This window comes from Saccostrea cucullata, unplaced genomic scaffold (genome assembly GCF_032062105.1).
Source record: "Saccostrea cucullata isolate Sc308-1 unplaced genomic scaffold, CSIRO_AGI_Scuc_v1 ctg14378, whole genome shotgun sequence".
Taxonomy (NCBI): Eukaryota; Metazoa; Mollusca; class Bivalvia; order Ostreida; family Ostreidae; genus Saccostrea; species Saccostrea cuccullata.
The window spans coordinates 1-10,093 of NW_026919329.1; the positions used below are offsets into that span (position 1 = coordinate 1).

Consider the following 10,093-nt stretch of genomic DNA (forward strand, 5'->3'; position numbering starts at 1 on the left):
TACGTTACCTACTCATATTCTGAGGCAATTGTGTCTTTATAGTGGTGATTGTGACATACAACACAATGTGATGACATAGAGAATCTTTTTTGGAATAAACTGAAACAAAACAATTGATTTTTAGATGAATTTTAAGCTTTTTATTAAACAGAAATATGATATTATCTTGAAATGTACGTTAAATTTACGTAGTTTTCTAAATCGGCATGGATATATGTTAAAAAAGACAGTAACTAAAAAAATAGAATTTTACTACATGTACATGTTAAGTTCCAGTATCTATAGAAAATGACAAGATTCCAAACTGTTCTCTCTAAACAAAACAGAGAGAAGAATTTAAAGCATATGTTATAAAAAATGTTTTTATATATCTGGATCAAAAAGTAAACTTTGTTTTTTGAAAGGAAAAATCAAACGCACGTTCGTATGCCGAGAAAATATGTTGCTGACAGAGTTGGTAGGATGTGCTGGTGTTAAGATGAGATATTCCAATTGTGATTTTAATGACTACATTTTTTTAACATATCTTTTTGGACATTGAAGAAAGAGTAACGTACATTTCAAGCTACATTTCTGAATAAAATCACCCTGTACTTTACCGTCTTGTCATTATTCCATGTATTAAAATTTGATGAAAAAAAAATCTGGAAACAAAATCTTCAGATACTTTCTTTCAAAGGTAATTGATAGAAAAATTGTTATCTTGAACTTCATTTTTAAAAAATCAGAGAGGCATTTGTGCCCTTATATTGAGAATGGGTGTGTAACCACACTGCAAGTATTTCCGTAGGTAGCAAATATTAAAATATATGACAAAACTTTGATTGTAAAGATTTTATTGCATAATGGTGCAAAAAAAAGGCCACAATGTGCAATACTGTAAAATAGAAATTCATGATTATCAATACCTTGATAAGAATGCTATCATGTATACAATGTATAAATTACTTTTTTTCTAAAATACCCTTTTTTGATGTCTTCAAAGTACTTTGTATTTAATGTATACTCCTAGCTAGTAAAATTTTCCATAGTATGAAACAACTGCATAATGTTATTCAAATCGAAACTAAAAATAAATTCAAATGTATCCTACCTAATTATAAACACTAAACAATGGAAATAAAATGCCCTTCACATGGCAAAATTTCTGGTATTCATCACAGTCAAACTCCGAATTTACAGAAAAGGTAGATAAATATCTATTACAACAATTATACATCATAAAGAAATTTTTTTAACTAACATGATTTCTCAAATTTATTTAAGCTTTGCTACTAATTCTTGGATTTTTCCCTCATCTGCTCCAACTACTTCATCCAGCTAAAAAAAAAAGATACAAAAAAAATATATTAATTTAATATAAAGACATTAAAGGAAACAGCTTTAAAATTAATTTTAAAAGAACATTTCATAATTACAATTATGCATCAAATCATGCATTTTTCTTCTCTAGGCAAAGAAACTTTTTTCATATGAATATCTAAGAATACGATACTCTAAATTCCTAATTAGAGGAATTTATTACCGCGTAATTTTGCGGGAAGCATCACTCTCGAAATAGTATAACTTGCTTTTGTTTTAATGTTGCTGAAACCCATGTTTATTCTCTTGATCAACTGCCTTTTTGTGAATTCATATTCTCACTATTTGATGTTAAAGAGCCATTTCACGACAAGTACCCACGAAAAATAAGGAATCTACAGTATATAACTATCAACAGCTCTCTACCAACCTTTTCCCCATTCTTGTAGAAGTGAAATGTTGGCATGGCTGAGATTCCACAGGCTTCAGCAGTATCCTACCACAAAAACATAACCATCATCATTATAATTTCATTATAAAATTTCTAGATCAAGAGATAATTTCATTAAAAAATTATACAAATTTGATATGTGAATCTTCCATCTTTCATTTAAATCAGAGACTTTCAGAATTTTCATCAACATCAACCTTGACGAAATTCACGTCGGGGTTGGCAGCTTCCATTTCCTGTAATAAAACAAAAAACACAGATTTATTGACAAAGTAGGAGGACTCATTTTACTTTAATACAAAAATATTATTACATACATAATATCATTTATAAACACTGAAACAAGTTTATTGACAAGCATGTAAACCAATAGAGCAGGCCTGTATTTTCAACTAATTTTCTCTCACAATAGATACCGGTACATTTTTTGGAAGGCCAAGAATTGATTACTTTAAATGAAAATCTCATTTTTGGTCCATTGAATTTTATCAGGAGAGAGTTCTTTTGATAAAATATGAGGCAATTATAAACAATATTTTTGGCATGACTTAATGCAAGCTTTCTACATTACAAAATAAAATAGATTATTGGGTTTTTTTTTCTTTAACGTAGGTCGCGGGTTTGCTGACGTCATTAAAACTGGGTACGCAATTTATATGATTTGGGCGACTTTCTTGTGCACATCTGATTATGACGTCACGGCGAGAAAGGGAAAATTTCAGTACATTATCTAGCTGTAACTTTTGTTGAAATTGATAGTTTAGTGTAACATATTCATAGAACATGCTGAAGTTATAAAAATAATGAAGGCTTATTTTGATTCGAGTGACCATCACTGAAAGTGTTGGAAGCGTTTCATTATGTATCATCAATCGCATCTTCTCGGGTCTATTCTGAGAGCACATGTACTTGTTTCGGAAATAAATTTTAAACCTTGTATCATGTATGATTTATATATATTAAATACTGGTACATGTATTAAATGAGTATAATTTTAAAACAGGTTATCTAACTCCGAATTACACTCGATACCCCCTCCTCAGAAACGCACTCATTTTATTGTACACTTTCAGTGGAAATGCACTAAACAAACTGTTTATTAGCATTGTCTTCTACGATAATATATCTACACAACAATATATGGCATGCATGTCTTTGTTTTCATTTCTCTCCGTAAACAGCGTCAAAACTTTGAAAGTCGAACTCAATTATGAAACGGTATGTGCTAATCTCAGACAAATCTATATAAAGGTTGATCACAAATTAAAAACTGCTAAGGCACCTCCGGGGTAATCTGAATGAAACATAAACTAAATATATATATATTATATATACATTTTTTGAGTGGCATTGACCTCTTGTAAATAACCACAGGCACGTAGGATATGACCCCCTCCCTCTTTTCCTTTTTTTACTTCCTAACGCCAGGGATGAGTAAACTTTTTCCATTTTTTAAATTTTAACTCCACCCTATATGTGACCGTTGATTTAATCGAAATATTTACTAATCGGAGGTACATAAAGAATTATATAAATGGAAATCTGAAAAGGAAAAAGAGTGTTTTTCAAATTTATCAATGTCTGCATATTCCATGATTCTCTACGCTTTAGATAGTGATCATGCAAGTGAAGATTGTGAGGCAGACGTCGAGAATAAAAACAAATAACAAGCCGTCTCTTTTTATGTATCAGTCGAAAACGAAAAACGTTTTTTTAAAAACAGTGTAAAGAGATAAAAGGGTAACATTATTAATAACATGCAATACGTATTAAAAATCCAAAATAGGGAAACCCCCAGAAAATCAGAAAGGGGGGGGGTCGATACTCCAATTGCCTGTGTAAGTAACCGCACGCGTTGTTCTTAGTTACATGTAGATATTTTATTCGCTGCGTTGCTTTCCATGTTCATTCAGTAGAATTAATGTTATATTTATACATTGAAAGTCTAACAACAAAATAAAATCTGCCTGTTGATTGTGCCAAATAAATCTAATGTTTAAATTATCGTCCCATTTACCCCTCTAAATTCCTTTTAAGTGTGCATTTTTTCTATCGTTATAGTATATTAATCATAAAATAAAATCAAATTAAGATTTATTTTTTAAGCCTATTTGCTGCCTCTTTGTAAACAAAAACATTTTCCATATAAACACTGAATGCATTAATACTCATACTCGGGGGGGGGGGGGGGGGGGGGTTATTTGACGGAAATTGATTCATCAGAAGTTGATTTGATACCCTTGCTGAATTTTCTTAAGAAAGATATATACAAAGCGTAAAAAACATATTTCGGTGTTGAGGGTTGGGGATGTTAGTAGTCCTTGACTTCTAAATTATCTTCATACCTATGACTTTTCAAACAAACTTAGATCACAGATCTGCGATTTCAATAGAGATGGAGAGTCTGCCTTTTCCAGGGGGGAATACAAGGTCACTTTTATTTTCCAAATTTCGGCGAGAATCCGCGCATGAATAAAAAGAAACGGTAAGAAATAACCCACACATAAAGAAAATTTAAAAAAAAAGGAACTAAAGGATTGATTGTTGGTTTACGTCGTTTACGTGAATTTTCACTAAAATTAGACATAATAAGCTGAAAGGGAAAAATGTCTAATAGTTATTTTATTGAATTATTAATATGATACTGGTCATTTGAAAGCAGATATACATGATTTTCCTTTTTCTTAAAAATCCGTATAATTTTTTTTGTGCTCTGTATACTGGGTCGATATTCACGACGTCAAGCGTGACGTCGCGATATTTTATGACGTTCTTAAAAATGCAACATTTTTCAATATAAAAGCAATTATTTACAATTTGATTACGAGAAAATGAACCCGAAGACATATTAATTTTATCACATAGATTTATTTCAAATCAATTCTAATTTAAAATACCAAAGGATAAACAAATTCGTCTGCACGATTTAAAAGTTATTAATATTTTTTAAATCAAAGTCCTGCCTGAAAACAAGCCAAAAACGACGTTTTTCCTATACAATTCAATAGAATACCATTGAAAATGTAACTACAACAATGACATCTTTGGAATTCAATTACACAAAAACGGTGCAGACGAATTTTATGAAATTTTCAGAGGATGGAAATCAAAGGTAGAGAAATCATATAGGTAATTTTCATGGTATGTTTTTGAACACTTTCAAAAGCCCTGTAAACCCGCGACCTACGTTAAGTAACTCAACTCTCATAAAAGCTAACATCACAGAAAGTTCTAAGCAAAATCATATACGGTACTGAGTAACAGACTCAGAGATGAAAGCAGCAAGGCCACACTGCCTTCCTGGACAGTTATTCTAAATGTTAATTTTCACGGAATCTCCCCTCAAAAATTTTCAACCAGGGGCTCATTTCTAAATCACTAGGGAATTCCAAAATATTAGAAATCTGTAATATGTGTATTAAAGTCATTTTTTTCCAGCAAAACTTTGTGTTACATGTACTCTCTAATAAGATAAAGAAACAAGAGGCCCAGGGGCCACATCGCTCACCTGAGCAATTGGCTAGGAAAAAACACAGATCAGATCAGAAATAAAAGTAAACTGGGTGTGGGGGGGGGGGGGGGGTGGCTTGAATTTCACAACCCCCCCCTAGGGGGTCATGATTTGAACAAACTTGAATCTACACTACCTGAGGATGATTCCCAATAAATATAACGAAGCCTGGCTTTGAAGTACTTGAAAAGAAGATTTTAAAAGGTTTCCCTATGTTCCTATGTAAAACTTTCATCGGCCGTTTTGGCCCCACCCCACCCCCGGGGGTCATGATTTGAACAAACTTGAATCTACACTACCTGAGCATGCTTCCATATAAATATGATGAATTATGGCTTTGTCATTGTTGAGAAGAAGATTTTTAAAGATTTTTCCTAATACAATCCCTTCCTGCAAACCCTAGATCGGCCATTTTGGCCCCACCCAACCCCCGGGGGTCATGATTTGAACAAACTCTGCAATCTACACTACCTGAGGATGATTCCACATGCGTTCTACTTCTTCCTGGCCCAGTGGTTCTTGATAAGAAGATTTTTAAAGATTTTTCCTATATATTCCTATGTAAAACTTTGATCGGCCATTTTGGCCCCACCCTACCCCCTGGGGGTCATCGAACAAACTTGAATCTACACTATCTGAGGATGATTCCATATCAGTTTCTTTTTCCTGACCCAAAGGTTCCTGAGAAGAAGATTTTTAAAGATTTTCCCTATATATTCCTATGTAAAACTTTGATTGGCCATTTTGGCCCCACCCTACCCCCAGGGGTCATGATTTGAACAAATTTGAATCTACACTACCTGAGGATGATTCCACATGAGTTTCATCTTTCCTGACCCAAAGGTTCTTGAGAAGAAGATTTTTAAAGATTTTCCCTATATATTCCTATGTAAAACTTTGATCGGCCATTTGGGCCCCACCCTACCCCCGGGGGTCATGATTTGAACAAACTTGAATCTACACTACCTGAGGATGATTCCACATCAGTTTCATCTTTCCTGGCCCAGTGGTTCTTGAGAAGAAGATTTTTAAAGATTTTCCCTATATATTCCTATGTAAAACTTTGAACGGCCATTTTGGCCCCACCCTACCCCCGGGGGTCATGATATGAACAAACTTGAATCTACACTACCTGAGGATGATTCCACATCAGTTTCATCTTTCCTGGCCCAGTGGTTCTTGAGAAGAAGATTTTTTAAAAATGTCATTAATTTTTCTCTAATTCATAATTATCTCCCCTTGGAAAAGGGCCTGGCCCTTCATTTGAACAAATTTGAATCCCCTTCACCCAAGGATACTTTGTACCAAGTTTGGTTGAAATTGGTCCAGTGGTTCTTGAGAAGAAGATGAAAATGTGAAAAGTTTACGACGACAACAACGACAACAACGACGACAGACAACGGACAAATTTTGATCAGAAAAGCTCACTTGTGAGCTAAAAATGTGAAAAAAAAACAATTAAGTATAATTTGTGCAAAGTACTTGTATTAACATCAATACGAAGATCAATATATTATGTTCAATACAATCTGTGCTTAATTCTAAATGCAACAGGTTTTTGATATTATTATCGGTAATGGTTTGAAAATAGCTAGCTATCATATAACTTGCTCTAATCATGAGCTGTGTTTCTACCTTGTGAATTAAATTTCATTTTTTAAAATTCTAGCTCTCTTGTCAGTAATGTCAAACATTTACAAATTTTTAGACCAGTTATATTTTCCTTTCTGGTATGCATCATAGATTTCTTGTAGCATGACCTTACCATTATTTTTTTCCAGATCAGTGACCTAAAGATACGCAGCTCCTTTAATGTGAAACACAATTGCAATACCATCAAATACTACGTTAATTACTTATTCAAGCACATATGTGCTTGATTTATTATTTAACAAAGACTCATTTATTAGACAAACACCAGTATTCTCTTGAGTTAAGCCTTCCGAAGTAAAAATTGATTTGTACCTATCGTTATTTAAGGCTTTCAGAAGTAGACATTGATTTGTACCTACCTCTATCTTAGGCTTTCAGAAGTAAACATTGATTTTCATTATACTTTCATGTTAAATACTAAAATCTGATTGGTTTAGACGCAGTTAACAATCCGTTCTATTACCCTCAGCCTTAGCGACACACATGTGACAACGGGTAACACAACGGTAATGTCACATGCGTGGAAATTATGCGCGTACGGTTCACCGTAGAATTCTCAAAACATCAGTTGTGCGTTTGAAAGCCGGAATAAACTTGACGTCAATAAAAGCTTGCGTCCGATGTAGCTTACTTGAAAACAACAAACGACAGACGAAACATGCTTGCAGAGTGCAGAAATAACGAAACTTTAGATGAAAGGACTCTTACAGTATCAGATAAACAATAAAGAAGTCAGTAAATCTTTTTCGATGTAGTGTGGAGTTTGAAAGCTTTCTAAACATGAACGTAAAGACAATCGACGATTTTTTTTCTGACATCCTAAATCAAGAAGACATTCAGTATAATAAAATAAATGGTGCCTGTTTTGTAGGGTAACAGTTGAATTTGACACCCCAAGGAAAACCATTGTCAACCTCCGCTGACGCGTCGGTTGACAATGGTTTTCCTTGGGGTGTCAATTTCAACTGTTACCCTCCAAAACAGGCACCATTTATATAGTACCTACCTCTATTTTAGGAGCAATCATTCTGCATGGTCCACACCACGTGGCATAGAAATCAACCACGGTGAGTTTGCCCTCGGCAATGACAGCGTCAAACTGTGCCTGTGGAAGGGCAAATGTGAAAATATTTCATGAAAGTCTGCAGATGGGAAAACATATGGCATATACTACATGTAGGTCATATGCCATAAAATGGAATACGTTAAATATATTGTAAAATCCTTTTAAATCATAGACTGTAATATTATATAGATTAAATACTGTATACAGGAAAATTCTGGTCCCTATTTTATTTTGGCCCCTTTCCCCCATCCTCCTTTGGGTGAATTTAAAACAGGACAGTTTCAAAGAATAGAGTATAATTTCTTAAACAAAACTGTGACTATAGGCAAATTTAACAAGAGGCCCAAGGGTCTTATAGGTCACTCAGTATCATGAAACAACTTTCCAAAAATTGACTTTGGTTCGTGTTTTAAACCAGATGCCATGAAATTCACAATTCTGAAAGAGGCACCATTGCTTATCATAATTATACACTTAGAATGCTTACTCTAGTTACTACCAAGAGTTAGATCAGAGTAAGAAAGAGAAAATGCATTTTCACTTTATAACCAGTCGTGCACCCCATCCCGAGGAACCACTGACCCTGGGGCCACATATTTAAAAATTTTGGAAATTTTATCATAAATTTTATTTCATCATAAATGGTTGATTAATACCACAGAGCAGATTTCAAAGCATTTATTAATCTTCAGAATATGTACTGTTACCCCTCCACCCCCCACCCCACCCCTCCCGATACTCCTGACCCAGAGAACATGAAATTAATCATGCTAGATGCACCTTTCTTCATCATAAATATATGTACTAAGATCATTGGCATAATACCTAGGAGCAATGGAAAAGATTTTCAAAGAATTCATGCATTTTTACTATATATAATGATTACCGGTAGAGCCCCACCCTAACACCAGAACCCCTGACCCAGGGGCCATGAAATTCACAGTTTTGGAAGAGGCATCCTTCCTCCTCATAACTATGTACATGTATAGAACTGTGCATAGCAGAGAAGAAGATTTTTGAAGAATTAATGCATTTTCACTATATCATCAATGGAGCCCCGCCCTAACACCAGAACCCCTGACCCTGGGGCCATAAAATTCACAATTTTGGAGGATGCACTCCTGTTAATCATAACTATGTACTTAGTTGGTTTAATACCCAGGAGGAGAGAAGAAGATTTTCAAAGAAATAATGTTTTTTTACTATACAATCAATAGAGCCACACCCTAACACCAGAGCCCCTGCCCAAGGGGCCATGAAATTCACAATTTTTGAAGAAGCACTCTTGGTCATCATAACTATGTCCTTAGTTAGTTAATTAAATATCCAGGAGCAGATAAGAAGATTTTCAAAGAAATAATGCACTTTTACTATATGATCTACAATGTATATAGCCGCACCCTAACACCAGAACCCCTGACCCAGGGGCCATGAAATTCACAATTTTAGAAGAGGAACTCTTGATCATCATAACTATGTCCTTAGTTAGTTAATTATTAATAAATATCCAGGAGCAAATAAGAAGATTTTCAAAGAATCAATGCACTTTTAATATATGATCTATATAGCCCCGCCCTAACACCAGAGGCCCTGACCCAGGGGCCATGAAATTCACAATTTTTGAAGAGGAATCTTGGTCATCATAACTATGTTCTTAGTTAGTTAATTTAATACCCAGGAGCAGAGAAGAATCAATGCACTTCTACTATATGATCTATATAGCCCCGCCCTAACACCAGAGCCCCTGACCCAGGGGGTATGAAATTCACAATTTTTGAAGAGGAACTCTTGATCGTCATAACTATGTTCTTAGTTAGTGTATTAATAATCCAGGAGCAGATAAGATTTTCAAAGAATCAATGCACTTTTACTATATGATCTATATAGCCCCGCCCTAACACCAGAACCCCTGACCCAGGGGCCATGAATTTTATCAACAGTTTGACTTCTTGATGTCCAGGAGTAAAGAAGAAGATTTTTAAAGATTGCATTAATTTTAGTGGTTTTGGCCCCACCCCTCAGGCCCCAGGGGGGCAGGGACCATGAAATTCACAATTTTTGTTCCCCTTCACCCATAGATGCTGTATACCAAATTTGGTTGAAATTGGTT

General features: G+C 34.5%; 1 long non-coding RNA gene across 1 annotated transcript; it reads right to left on the reverse strand.

Annotated features, from left to right (window-relative positions):
• Nucleotides 1–819: 819 nt before the first annotated feature.
• On the reverse strand, nucleotides 820–1,801 carry LOC134229536 (uncharacterized). Its single transcript, XR_009984197.1, has 2 exons — nucleotides 1,733–1,801; nucleotides 820–1,320 (listed from the first exon to the last, which is right to left on the reverse strand). It is a non-coding gene; the product is annotated as an uncharacterized LOC134229536 (long non-coding RNA).
• Between the last annotated feature and the right edge of the window lie 8,292 nt (nucleotides 1,802–10,093).